Genomic DNA, 15893 nt, shown 5'->3' on the forward strand with positions numbered 1-15893 from the left:
AAAACAGAAATCACCGGCGGTACGGCCATTCCCGCTGCACATTCGGGTACCGAATCTTTTCTAGCGCTCGATCTCAGCACTCTTGGAATTAATGCTGAGGTCGAGGGCTGTGCCGAGGGAGGCTGCTGCTGAGAGCCCGTTGCAGGTAGTTGGGGTCCGTCTACATGCTGCCCATCAATAGCATTTTTTTTGCGCCTAGGAGACTTATTTAATAGCGTAAGGCTATTCAATTGGGTGTCCAGCGCCAAGAACATATCAAGAGTTTTAGTATGGCGTTACGAATCTTCCACCTATACACCCTTTGACCATACCATAAGGCCAATCATCAGCTACGAAGACTCTTTGGAAGGTCATGGACTCCACGGCATCAAAACACTTTACATACTCTGAAATCGGTGAAGATTTAAAACTAAAAATATACTCGCCAAAACCAAAGAGACTAGAAATTCCCCAGAAATCAAAAGAAAAAGGCAACCCTATGCCTATGCTTAAAATATTATAACTCAATATTAATGGGTGCCTCGATAATTTCAATCTTCTAAAAATTCTCATTAAAAACAAAAAAATTCTCATTAAAAAAAAAAAAAATCCCAAAATAATCCCACCTCCACTCTACCAACAATATCTCCACCCCAACAATTCTAATAACCCCTATGGTGGTGTAGCCCTTTTACTCACAATTCATTCCAACAACAACAAGCCCAAATTGGTAACATAAGCTTTGACTCAATAGCCATAACTGGAATTTCTAAAATCAAGTTATATACACCAAACAAGATATTCACTTTACAAGAACTGCACGACACTTACAACTATATTGACACCCCAATCTTAATAACAGGCGACTTTAATAGTTGAGGTTCCCTTAAATAATACCTCACGAGGTAACGTCCTGTTTAAATTCATATATCAGTCTTTATTTACAACTCCTAACAACCACTTAACACATTACCTTTACACACATCGACCTTTCCATTACTTCACCTGAATTAAAACTACACTCGAAATGGTCAATTAACTGCCACTTCTCAGGAAGCGACCACTTGCCGATTTCAATAGAAATCTTTAAAAAGGAATCCTCGGATCTTCCCTTCAAACCAAAATTTAATATTTATAAAGCCAACTAGCCCCTTTACTAGACCTTAACTAAACAACTTTCCGATGACAGACCACTCGGCTCGCATAAAAACCAAGAAACAGCCATCCTCTGCTCCATAATTCGACACAGCCCACATTTATCAATCCCGCAATAACACCCAACAACATCCAAAAAAGTTCCCTGGTGGGGCAATGTACTGAAAATACTAAAAAAAAATAAAAACAAGAAAGGAAGCTAACTTCGGCACGCCGAAGTTTATATACTCGTGCAGATAGAACTTCGATGACTAGGAATCCATACATACTATCATATTTATGTTAAAAAACAATGAAGTAATACCTGCCTACCTACCTTTCTTTCATTCACCTATACATATTATATTTTCAGTTTTACATTCACAGATTTGCATTTTTGCTCCACATCTAACGATCGTTTGTATGGCACATATGTGATATAGTCGTCTGATTTTCATAAAATTTGACACAAAACTTAAAACTGATATAAAATGGCTATATCTCAAATTTGATGAAAATCTGTTGAAAACTGAAAATGTTATAATTTTTAATTGTCTTAATTTCTCGATCGTTCCTATCGGAGCTATATGATATAGTTGTCCGATTTTCATAAAATTTTACACAAAATGTAGAATAATATGAAATGGCTATGTCTTAAATTTGATTAAATTCTGTTGAAAACTGAAAATTTTATAATTTTTTTTGTAAAAATTTTCCAATCATTCCTATGGCAACTATATGATATAGTCGTCCGATCCGGCCCGTTCCTACATATATACGAGTAAGAGTATATAGAAGACTAACAACTAGTTTGCGTAGAAACGGACAGACGGACATGGCTAGGTCGACTCGGCTGTTGATCCTGATCAAGAATATATATACTTTATATGGTCCAAAGAACTATGGTGGCTAGTTAACAACAGGCAGCTATTCGATATTCGTCAAATGGGCTTCAGGAAGGGAAAATAGATATTAGATTTTTAGCATCTCTAGACTGCCTGACTACCGCAACACCTTTCACTGATATCACTCGACTTCTCTAAAGCTTTAGATAAAATCGGAATACACACAGTAATAGACAAACTGGTATTTTGGAAATTAGGACGCAAAATGATAAGCTAATAGAAAATTTCTTGATTAATAGAAAAATTTGTGTTTAAATCCAAAACATACAATCCCATCCCCTTCCACTAGAAAATGAAATCCCACATGGATCTCCACTATCCGTTATTCTTTTTGCCATTGCCTACAACAAACTTAACAAAACAATAGGTCTACACAATACTTTTGTATTTACAGCATACGCTAAAGACTATACTTTATTAAAAAGACTAAAGAAAAAAAAATAACTCCTTAGACATAAATCCCTTACTCACGGACATCCTGGAATGGTGCAATTACTCTGGAGCAAGTCTCTCCTTACCGACAACGAAACACTTACATATTTGTCGAAAAATAAAATAAAATTTTACAATAGTTAATAATCTCAATATAAAAAATGAAAAATCTCAAAAAATATTAGGTATCAATATAACTAATAAGTATAAATTGGACGAGCACATAGATAAATTAATACTAAAATAATAATTATAAATAATAAATAATAAATGAATACTAAAAGCTTCAACTGCCATATTAAAACAATAATTTGTGTAATTAACCCAATCATTATGTCTAAAATTGACTATGACTATTCCTATACGGAAAAGCACCAAAATCAAAGCTAAACAAAATAAAAACAATATACCACTCAGCTATTAGAATAGCAGTAGGAGCCTTTCGATTCTCACCAATCCATAACCTATTCTACGAGTCCAACATCAAACCAATAGAACATACTGCGAAAAAAGGCCCGTTAGAAAGCAAAACGACGTCTAAAACATTCACAATAAAAGGAACTATAGACAGCTGCAAAATAATACTTTATAATAATAATAATAAAATCTTCATTTAAAATTGCACTTTCAGATGCGTTATTTGCTAGGGTTCTTGATACTTCCGTTTTATGTTCCGTTTTATGTTCGAAAATAATGTACATACGTAATATTTTAAGACACCTATTCTTGCCTCTGCCCACCTAATGTGAGCCTGAGCATATTATTAAAAACACTCCCTTTTGTCGCGCAGAGGTCGGTTTATGCTTTTAAAATGGCAGACATTTCCTATTTTCTTACAAAAAATGTTAAATAAAAAAAAAAAATATTATTATATACATTTGTAATAGCTAAGATACTTTATATCATACATGGGCACGCCTTACCTTTTTTTTATTGTATGGTACTCATATAATTGAAAAATATTGCAAAATTTGTATTTTTCGTAATAGGCATGTCAAGCGACTTATGCCGTCATGCAAATTAATCCCGCAAATTTGTGCAACGCTTGACTAACTATACACAATTTTAAATCTGCTTTTATTTGGGCGCAGTTCATATTCCGGTCGTCAAAGAACTAATGTGTGCGATTATCAACTTTAGGAATTGCACCTTTGCACCACTCCAAAAGTAAATTAAGCATTTTGCACATTTTTTTACTTTCTAATAAGCACAGCTCTTTGCGTTCTTCTTAATAGTAATAAGATAAGTAATAAGATTGGGAGCTGATACAAAATCAACGCATCACGAAATATTAGTATATTCAAATTAAAGAAGTATTGTGTATATTCAAAACAAAACTATCGCGCGCGAATCTCATGCCTACCTCCGGGGAACATGGAAATTGAGCCGCCCAAGCAAACAGGGACTCTCCACGTCCGACGGCAACCTTAAATCAGCATCCAAGCTGAAGCCTTGGAGGGCAAACAGCAAAAAGTTACAGATTCAATGCTGTTACTATGGACTTCGAATTGAGGACTCCAATCACAAGAACCATACTCCAATAAAGGGCGGACTAATGACGTGAAAAGCGTCTTTGTTACATAAGGGGAGAGTCAAATTTCTTCGACCACCTTTTAATAAATCCTCGCACGCCTGTGGCTTTGTTAACCATGTGAGAAATATGCTCGGAGAACGAAAGTTTAGGATCTAGTCGCGCACCTAGATCGTTAACAAGAAAGATTCTTTTCAAAGCGCAGTCGTTAACCTTAAAAGTGGCAAACAGCGCAATGACTCGTGAAAATTGTTGCAAAGTTAAACGTCATCAGCATACATTAGTAACAGTGTGAATAACAATGGATTAAGGTTTCTACCTTGTGGGACGCCAGACGTGACACAGAGGCTATTGGATAAAGTATTTTTAAACAAAACATTTTGAGTCCTGTCACTAAGATAACTCGAAATCCACTTAAGAAGATCACCAGGAAACCCTAAAGAATCGAGTTTCCTTACAAGAAGAGAGTGATTAACCGAGTCGAAAGCTTTAGTAAAGACAGTGTAGATCACATCGGTTTGAAGGTTACGTCGGAAGCCTCTAATAAGAAATGACGTAAGTTCCAAAAGATAAGTTGTGGTGATATTCGCCTCATAAAACCAAGCTGACATGAAGAAATGACGGATCTGCATAAGTGTTGCAAGTAGGGAGTAATTATATTATCGAAGAGTTTATGAATTGCCGTTAACTTACAGATACACCTAAAGTTACTGGCATCCGATTTGCTACCTTTTTTTTGGAGAGGAATAACAAACATTCGTTACAAATAATAAAAATTCTGACTATTCTAAAGGTAAACAACTTAAGAAGGGGGAGACACAGAGCCTAGGCACAATACCTTAGCACGCAGCCTGGTATTCCGTCGGGACGTGGTGAATATATTGGCTTAAAACGTTGAAGATCTCATATAAAAGAGCTTTCATTCAGAATGGGATTGATTAAGTTTGAACTGGGCATAGCTAAATAATATCTCTGACTTTAAGTGGTAGATGGAGAATAAATTGTTTTAAAAAACTCCGCAAAAGGATCGGGAATGGCCTGGTCAGGTTATAAATCTGTTTTGGGTTTTGTACAAACTGAACCCTACAACGCGTTGTTGCAACGGGTCAAATAATTTTTATAACACTGAGCAGAATTTACACATATAATAAATTTTTCAAATTTACTGACTGCAGAAATTTCCAGATGTGTATAAATTATATATGGGCAATTCTCCAGAAAGGTGCACCGCGGCCAAAAACTTAAAATTGCTTAAAAACGAGTATTTTTAACATGATTACATAAAAAATTGGTCAGGATGATCGAGACTAAGAGAATTTTTCATTTTCTAAAATAAGTTTCAAACAAGAAAGGAAGCTAACTTCGGCACGCCGAAGTTTATATACCCTTGCAGATAGAACTTCTATGATAGGAATCCGCGGCCAAAAACTTAAAATTGCTTAAAAACGAGTATTTTTAACATGATTACATAAAAAATTGGTCAGGATGATCAAGACTAAGAGAATTTTTCATTTTCTAAAATAAGTTTCAAACAAGAAAGGAAGCTAACTTCGGCACGCCGAAGTTTATATACCCTTGCAGATAGAACTTCTATGAATAGGAATCCATACAATATAAACTATATATATTTGTGTTAAAAAACAATGAGTAATACCTGCCTACCTACCTTTCTTTCATTCACCTATACATATTATATTTGCAGTTTACATTCACAGATTTGCATTTTTCCTCTACATCAAACGATCGTTTGCATGGCACCTATATAATATAGTCGTCCGATTTTCATGAAATCTGACACAAATTTAAGACTAATATAAAATGGCTATACCTCAAATTTGATGAAAATCTGTTGAAAACTGAAAATGTTATAATTTTTAATTGTCTTAATTTCTCGATCGTTCCTATCGGAGCTATATGATATAGTTGTCCGATTTTCATAAAATTTTACACAAAATGTAGAATAATATGAAATGGCTATGTCTTAAATTTGATTAAATTCTGTTGAAAACTGAAAATTTTATAATTTTTTTTGTAAAAATTTTCCAATCATTCCTATGGCAACTATATGATATAGTCGTCCGATCCGGCCCGTTCCTACATATATACGAGTAAGAGTATATAGAAGACTAACAACTAGTTTGCGTAGAAACGGACAGACGGACATGGCTAGGTCGACTCGGCTGTTGATCCTGATCAAGAATATATATACTTTATATGGTCCAAAGAACTATGGTGGCTAGTTAACAACAGGCAGCTATTCGATATTCGTCAAATGGGCTTCAGGAAGGGAAAATAGATATTAGATTTTTAGCATCTCTCGACTGCCTGACTACCGCAACATCTTTCACTGATATCACTCGACTTCTCTAAAGCTTTAGATAAAATCGGAATACACACAGTAATAGACAAACTGGTATTTTGGAAATTAGGACGCAAAATGATAAGCTAATAGAAAATTTCTTGATTAATAGAAAAATTTGTGTTTAAATCCAAAACATACAATCCCATCCCCTTCCACTAGAAAATGAAATCCCACATGGATCTCCACTATCCGTTATTCTTTTTGCCATTGCCTACAACAAACTTAACAAAACAATAGGTCTACACAATACTTTTGTATTTACAGCATACGCTAAAGACTATACTTTATTAAAAAGACTAAAGAAAAAAAAATAACTCCTTAGACATAAATCCCTTACTCACGGACATCCTGGAATGGTGCAATTACTCTGGAGCAAGTCTCTCCTTACCGACAACGAAACACTTACATATTTGTCGAAAAATAAAATAAAATTTTACAATAGTTAATAATCTCAATATAAAAAATGAAAAATCTCAAAAAATATTAGGTATCAATATAACTAATAAGTATAAATTGGACGAGCACATAGATAAATTAATACTAAAATAATAATTATAAATAATAAATAATAAATGAATACTAAAAGCTTCAACTGCCATATTAAAACAATAATTTGTGTAATTAACCCAATCATTATGTCTAAAATTGACTATGACTATTCCTATACGGAAAAGCACCAAAATCAAAGCTAAACAAAATAAAAACAATATACCACTCAGCTATTAGAATAGCAGTAGGAGCCTTTCGATTCTCACCAATCCATAACCTATTCTACGAGTCCAACATCAAACCAATAGAACATACTGCGAAAAAAGGCCCGTTAGAAAGCAAAACGACGTCTAAAACATTCACAATAAAAGGAACTATAGACAGCTGCAAAATAATACTTTATAATAATAATAATAAAATCTTCATTTAAAATTGCACTTTCAGATGCGTTATTTGCTAGGGTTCTTGATACTTCCGTTTTATGTTCCGTTTTATGTTCGAAAATAATGTACATACGTAATATTTTAAGACACCTATTCTTGCCTCTGCCCACCTAATGTGAGCCTGAGCATATTATTAAAAACACTCCCTTTTGTCGCGCAGAGGTCGGTTTATGCTTTTAAAATGGCAGACATTTCCTATTTTCTTACAAAAAATGTTATATAAAAAAAAAAATATATTATTATATACATTTGTAATAGCTAAGATACTTTATATCATACATGGGCACGCCTTACCTTTTTTTTATTGTATGGTACTCATATAATTGAAAAATATTGCAAAATTTGTATTTTTCGTAATAGGCATGTCAAGCGACTTATGCCGTCATGCAAATTAATCCCGCAAATTTGTGCAACGCTTGACTAACTATACACAATTTTAAATCTGCTTTTATTTGGGCGCAGTTCATATTCCGGTCGTCAAAGAACTAATGTGTGCGATTATCAACTTTAGGAATTGCACCTTTGCACCACTCCAAAAGTAAATTAAGCATTTTGCACATTTTTTTACTTTCTAATAAGCACAGCTCTTTGCGTTCTTCTTAATAGTAATAAGATAAGTAATAAGATTGGGAGCTGATACAAAATCAACGCATCACGAAATATTAGTATATTCAAATTAAAGAAGTATTGTGTATATTCAAAACAAAACTATCGCGCGCGAATCTCATGCCTACCTCCGGGGAACATGGAAATTGAGCCGCCCAAGCAAACAGGGACTCTCCACGTCCGACGGCAACCTTAAATCAGCATCCAAGCTGAAGCCTTGGAGGGCAAACAGCAAAAAGTTACGGATTCAATGCTGTTACTATGGACTTCGAATTGAGGACTCCAATCACAAGAACCATACTCCAATAAAGGGCGGACTAATGACGTGAAAAGCGTCTTTGTTACATAAGGGGAGAGTCAAATTTCTTCGACCACCTTTTAATAAATCCTCGCACGCCTGTGGCTTTGTTAACCATGTGAGAAATATGCTCGGAGAACGAAAGTTTAGGATCTAGTCGCGCACCTAGATCGTTAACAAGAAAGATTCTTTTCAAAGCGCAGTCGTTAACCTTAAAAGTGGCAAACAGCGCAATGACTCGTGAAAATTGTTGCAAAGTTAAACGTCATCAGCATACATTAGTAACAGTGTGAATAACAATGGATTAAGGTTTCTACCTTGTGGGACGCCAGACGTGACACAGAGGCTATTGGATAAAGTATTTTTAAACAAAACATTTTGAGTCCTGTCACTAAGATAACTCGAAATCCACTTAAGAAGATCACCAGGAAACCCTAAAGAATCGAGTTTCCTTACAAGAAGAGAGTGATTAACCGAGTCGAAAGCTTTAGTAAAGACAGTGTAGATCACATCGGTTTGAAGGTTACGTCGGAAGCCTCTAATAAGAAATGACGTAAGTTCCAAAAGATAAGTTGTGGTGATATTCGCCTCATAAAACCAAGCTGACATGAAGAAATGACGGATCTGCATAAGTGTTGCAAGTAGGGAGTAATTATATTATCGAAGAGTTTATGAATTGCCGTTAACTTACAGATACACCTAAAGTTACTGGCATCCGATTTGCTACCTTTTTTTTGGAGAGGAATAACAAACATTCGTTACAAATAATAAAAATTCTGACTATTCTAAAGGTAAACAACTTAAGAAGGGGGAGACACAGAGCCTAGGCACAATACCTTAGCACGCAGCCTGGTATTCCGTCGGGACGTGGTGAATATATTGGCTTAAAACGTTGAAGATCTCATATAAAAGAGCTTTCATTCAGAATGGGATTGATTAAGTTCGAACTGGGCATAGCTAAATAATATCTCTGACTTTAAGTGGTAGATGGAGAATAAATTGTTTTAAAAAACTCCGCAAAAGGATCGGGAATGGCCTGGTCAGGTTATAAATCTGTTTTGGGTTTTGTACAAACTGAACCCTACAACGCGTTGTTGCAACGGGTCAAATAATTTTTATAACACTGAGCAGAATTTACACATATAATAAATTTTTCAAATTTACTGACTGCAGAAATTTCCAGATGTGTATAAATTATATATGGGCAATTCTCCAGAAAGGTGCACCGCGGCCAAAAACTTAAAATTGCTTAAAAACGAGTATTTTTAACATGATTACATAAAAAATTGGTCAGGATGATCGAGACTAAGAGAATTTTTCATTTTCTAAAATAAGTTTCAAACAAGAAAGGAAGCTAACTTCGGCACGCCGAAGTTTATATACCCTTGCAGATAGAACTTCTATGATAGGAATCCGCGGCCAAAAACTTAAAATTGCTTAAAAACGAGTATTTTTAACATGATTACATAAAAAATTGGTCAGGATGATCAAGACTAAGAGAATTTTTCATTTTCTAAAATAAGTTTCAAACAAGAAAGGAAGCTAACTTCGGCACGCCGAAGTTTATATACCCTTGCAGATAGAACTTCTATGAATAGGAATCCATACAATATAAACTATATATATTTGTGTTAAAAAACAATGAGTAATACCTGCCTACCTACCTTTCTTTCATTCACCTATACATATTATATTTGCAGTTTACATTCACAGATTTGCATTTTTCCTCTACATCAAACGATCGTTTGCATGGCACCTATATAATATAGTCGTCCGATTTTCATGAAATCTGACACAAATTTAAGACTAATATAAAATGGCTATACCTCAAATTTGATGAAAATCTGTTGAAAACTGAAAATGTTATAATTTTTAATTGTCTTAATTTCTCGATCGTTCCTATCGGAGCTATATGATATAGTTGTCCGATTTTCATAAAATTTTACACAAAATGTAGAATAATATGAAATGGCTATGTCTTAAATTTGATTAAATTCTGTTGAAAACTGAAAATTTTATAATTTTTTTTGTAAAAATTTTCCAATCATTCCTATGGCAACTATATGATATAGTCGTCCGATCCGGCCCGTTCCTACATATATACGAGTAAGAGTATATAGAAGACTAACAACTAGTTTGCGTAGAAACGGACAGACGGACATGGCTAGGTCGACTCGGCTGTTGATCCTGATCAAGAATATATATACTTTATATGGTCCAAAGAACTATGGTGGCTAGTTAACAACAGGCAGCTATTCGATATTCGTCAAATGGGCTTCAGGAAGGGAAAATAGATATTAGATTTTTAGCATCTCTAGACTGCCTGACTACCGCAACATCTTTCACTGATATCACTCGACTTCTCTAAAGCTTTAGATAAAATCGGAATACACACAGTAATAGACAAACTGGTATTTTGGAAATTAGGACGCAAAATGATAAGCTAATAGAAAATTTCTTGATTAATAGAAAAATTTGTGTTTAAATCCAAAACATACAATCCCATCCCCTTCCACTAGAAAATGAAATCCCACATGGATCTCCACTATCCGTTATTCTTTTTGCCATTGCCTACAACAAACTTAACAAAACAATAGGTCTACACAATACTTTTGTATTTACAGCATACGCTAAAGACTATACTTTATTAAAAAGACTAAAGAAAAAAAAATAACTCCTTAGACATAAATCCCTTACTCACGGACATCCTGGAATGGTGCAATTACTCTGGAGCAAGTCTCTCCTTACCGACAACGAAACACTTACATATTTGTCGAAAAATAAAATAAAATTTTACAATAGTTAATAATCTCAATATAAAAAATGAAAAATCTCAAAAAATATTAGGTATCAATATAACTAATAAGTATAAATTGGACGAGCACATAGATAAATTAATACTAAAATAATAATTATAAATAATAAATAATAAATGAATACTAAAAGCTTCAACTGCCATATTAAAACAATAATTTGTGTAATTAACCCAATCATTATGTCTAAAATTGACTATGACTATTCCTATACGGAAAAGCACCAAAATCAAAGCTAAACAAAATAAAAACAATATACCACTCAGCTATTAGAATAGCAGTAGGAGCCTTTCGATTCTCACCAATCCATAACCTATTCTACGAGTCCAACATCAAACCAATAGAACATACTGCGAAAAAAGGCCCGTTAGAAAGCAAAACGACGTCTAAAACATTCACAATAAAAGGAACTATAGACAGCTGCAAAATAATACTTTATAATAATAATAATAAAATCTTCATTTAAAATTGCACTTTCAGATGCGTTATTTGCTAGGGTTCTTGATACTTCCGTTTTATGTTCCGTTTTATGTTCGAAAATAATGTACATACGTAATATTTTAAGACACCTATTCTTGCCTCTGCCCACCTAATGTGAGCCTGAGCATATTATTAAAAACACTCCCTTTTGTCGCGCAGAGGTCGGTTTATGCTTTTAAAATGGCAGACATTTCCTATTTTCTTACAAAAAATGTTATATAAAAAAAAAAATATATTATTATATACATTTGTAATAGCTAAGATACTTTATATCATACATGGGCACGCCTTACCTTTTTTTTATTGTATGGTACTCATATAATTGAAAAATATTGCAAAATTTGTATTTTTCGTAATAGGCATGTCAAGCGACTTATGCCGTCATGCAAATTAATCCCGCAAATTTGTGCAACGCTTGACTAACTATACACAATTTTAAATCTGCTTTTATTTGGGCGCAGTTCATATTCCGGTCGTCAAAGAACTAATGTGTGCGATTATCAACTTTAGGAATTGCACCTTTGCATCACTCCAAAAGTAAATTAAGCATTTTGCACATTTTTTTACTTTCTAATAAGCACAGCTCTTTGCGTTCTTCTTAATAGTAATAAGATAAGTAATAAGATTGGGAGCTGATACAAAATCAACGCATCACGAAATATTAGTATATTTAAATTAAAGAAGTATTGTGTATATTCAAAACAAAACTATCGCGCGCGAATCTCATGCCTACCTCCGGGGAACATGGAAATTGAGCCGCCCAAGCAAACAGGGACTCTCCACGTCTGACGGCAACCTTAAATCAGCATCCAAGCTGAAGCCTTGGAGGGCAAACAGCAAAAAGTTACGGATTCAATGCTGTTACTATGGACTTCGAATTGAGGACTCCAATCACAAGAACCATACTCCAATAAAGGGCGGACTAATGACGTGAAAAGCGTCTTTGTTACATAAGGGGAGAGTCAAATTTCTTCGACCACCTTTTAATAAATCCTCGCACGCCTGTGGCTTTGTTAACCATGTGAGAAATATGCTCGGAGAACGAAAGTTTAGGATCTAGTCGCGCACCTAGATCGTTAACAAGAAAGATTCTTTTCAAAGCGCAGTCGTTAACCTTAAAAGTGGCAAACAGCGCAATGACTCGTGAAAATTGTTGCAAAGTTAAACGTCATCAGCATACATTAGTAACAGTGTGAATAACAATGGATTAAGGTTTCTACCTTGTGGGACGCCAGACGTGACACAGAGGCTATTGGATAAAGTATTTTTAAACAAAACATTTTGAGTCCTGTCACTAAGATAACTCGAAATCCACTTAAGAAGATCACCAGGAAACCCTAAAGAATCGAGTTTCCTTACAAGAAGAGAGTGATTAACCGAGTCGAAAGCTTTAGTAAAGACAGTGTAGATCACATCGGTTTGAAGGTTACGTCGGAAGCCTCTAATAAGAAATGACGTAAGTTCCAAAAGATAAGTTGTGGTGATATTCGCCTCATAAAACCAAGCTGACATGAAGAAATGACGGATCTGCATAAGTGTTGCAAGTAGGGAGTAATTATATTATCGAAGAGTTTATGAATTGCCGTTAACTTACAGATACACCTAAAGTTACTGGCATCCGATTTGCTACCTTTTTTTTGGAGAGGAATAACAAACATTCGTTACAAATAATAAAAATTCTGACTATTCTAAAGGTAAACAACTTAAGAAGGGGGAGACACAGAGCCTAGGCACAATACCTTAGCACGCAGCCTGGTATTCCGTCGGGACGTGGTGAATATATTGGCTTAAAACGTTGAAGATCTCATATAAAAGAGCTTTCATTCAGAATGGGATTGATTAAGTTCGAACTGGGCATAGCTAAATAATATCTCTGACTTTAAGTGGTAGATGGAGAATAAATTGTTTTAAAAAACTCCGCAAAAGGATCGGGAATGGCCTGGTCAGGTTATAAATCTGTTTTGGGTTTTGTACAAACTGAACCCTACAACGCGTTGTTGCAACGGGTCAAATAATTTTTATAACACTGAGCAGAATTTACACATATAATAAATTTTTCAAATTTACTGACTGCAGAAATTTCCAGATGTGTATAAATTATATATGGGCAATTCTCCAGAAAGGTGCACCGCGGCCAAAAACTTAAAATTGCTTAAAAACGAGTATTTTTAACATGATTACATAAAAAATTGGTCAGGATGATCGAGACTAAGAGAATTTTTCATTTTCTAAAATAAGTTTCAAACAAGAAAGGAAGCTAACTTCGGCACGCCGAAGTTTATATACCCTTGCAGATAGAACTTCTATGATAGGAATCCGCGGCCAAAAACTTAAAATTGCTTAAAAACGAGTATTTTTAACATGATTACATAAAAAATTGGTCAGGATGATCAAGACTAAGAGAATTTTTCATTTTCTAAAATAAGTTTCAAACAAGAAAGGAAGCTAACTTCGGCACGCCGAAGTTTATATACCCTTGCAGATAGAACTTCTATGAATAGGAATCCATACAATATAAACTATATATATTTGTGTTAAAAAACAATGAGTAATACCTGCCTACCTACCTTTCTTTCATTCACCTATACATATTATATTTGCAGTTTACATTCACAGATTTGCATTTTTCCTCTACATCAAACGATCGTTTGCATGGCACCTATATAATATAGTCGTCCGATTTTCATGAAATCTGACACAAATTTAAGACTAATATAAAATGGCTATACCTCAAATTTGATGAAAATCTGTTGAAAACTGAAAATGTTATAATTTTTAATTGTCTTAATTTCTCGATCGTTCCTATCGGAGCTATATGATATAGTTGTCCGATTTTCATAAAATTTTACACAAAATGTAGAATAATATGAAATGGCTATGTCTTAAATTTGATTAAATTCTGTTGAAAACTGAAAATTTTATAATTTTTTTTGTAAAAATTTTCCAATCATTCCTATGGCAACTATATGATATAGTCGTCCGATCCGGCCCGTTCCTACATATATACGAGTAAGAGTATATAGAAGACTAACAACTAGTTTGCGTAGAAACGGACAGACGGACATGGCTAGGTCGACTCGGCTGTTGATCCTGATCAAGAATATATATACTTTATATGGTCCAAAGAACTATGGTGGCTAGTTAACAACAGGCAGCTATTCGATATTCGTCAAATGGGCTTCAGGAAGGGAAAATAGATATTAGATTTTTAGCATCTCTAGACTGCCTGACTACCGCAACATCTTTCACTGATATCACTCGACTTCTCTAAAGCTTTAGATAAAATCGGAATACACACAGTAATAGACAAACTGGTATTTTGGAAATTAGGACGCAAAATGATAAGCTAATAGAAAATTTCTTGATTAATAGAAAAATTTGTGTTTAAATCCAAAACATACAATCCCATCCCCTTCCACTAGAAAATGAAATCCCACATGGATCTCCACTATCCGTTATTCTTTTTGCCATTGCCTACAACAAACTTAACAAAACAATAGGTCTACACAATACTTTTGTATTTACAGCATACGCTAAAGACTATACTTTATTAAAAAGACTAAAGAAAAAAAAATAACTCCTTAGACATAAATCCCTTACTCACGGACATCCTGGAATGGTGCAATTACTCTGGAGCAAGTCTCTCCTTACCGACAACGAAACACTTACATATTTGTCGAAAAATAAAATAAAATTTTACAATAGTTAATAATCTCAATATAAAAAATGAAAAATCTCAAAAAATATTAGGTATCAATATAACTAATAAGTATAAATTGGACGAGCACATAGATAAATTAATACTAAAATAATAATTATAAATAATAAATAATAAATGAATACTAAAAGCTTCAACTGCCATATTAAAACAATAATTTGTGTAATTAACCCAATCATTATGTCTAAAATTGACTATGACTATTCCTATACGGAAAAGCACCAAAATCAAAGCTAAACAAAATAAAAACAATATACCACTCAGCTATTAGAATAGCAGTAGGAGCCTTTCGATTCTCACCAATCCATAACCTATTCTACGAGTCCAACATCAAACCAATAGAACATACTGCGAAAAAAGGCCCGTTAGAAAGCAAAACGACGTCTAAAACATTCACAATAAAAGGAACTATAGACAGCTGCAAAATAATACTTTATAATAATAATAATAAAATCTTCATTTAAAATTGCACTTTCAGATGCGTTATTTGCTAGGGTTCTTGATACTTCCGTTTTATGTTCCGTTTTATGTTCGAAAATAATGTACATACGTAATATTTTAAGACACCTATTCTTGCCTCTGCCCACCTAATGTGAGCCTGAGCATATTATTAAAAACACTCCCTTTTGTCGCGCAGAGGTCGGTTTATGCTTTTAAAATGGCAGACATTTCCTATTTTCTTACAAAAAATGTTATATAAAAA

This window comes from Drosophila serrata, unplaced genomic scaffold, assembly GCF_035046125.1.
Source record: "Drosophila serrata isolate PLE 108 unplaced genomic scaffold, ASM3504612v1 contig_107, whole genome shotgun sequence".
NCBI classification, from domain to species: domain Eukaryota; kingdom Metazoa; phylum Arthropoda; class Insecta; order Diptera; family Drosophilidae; genus Drosophila; species Drosophila serrata.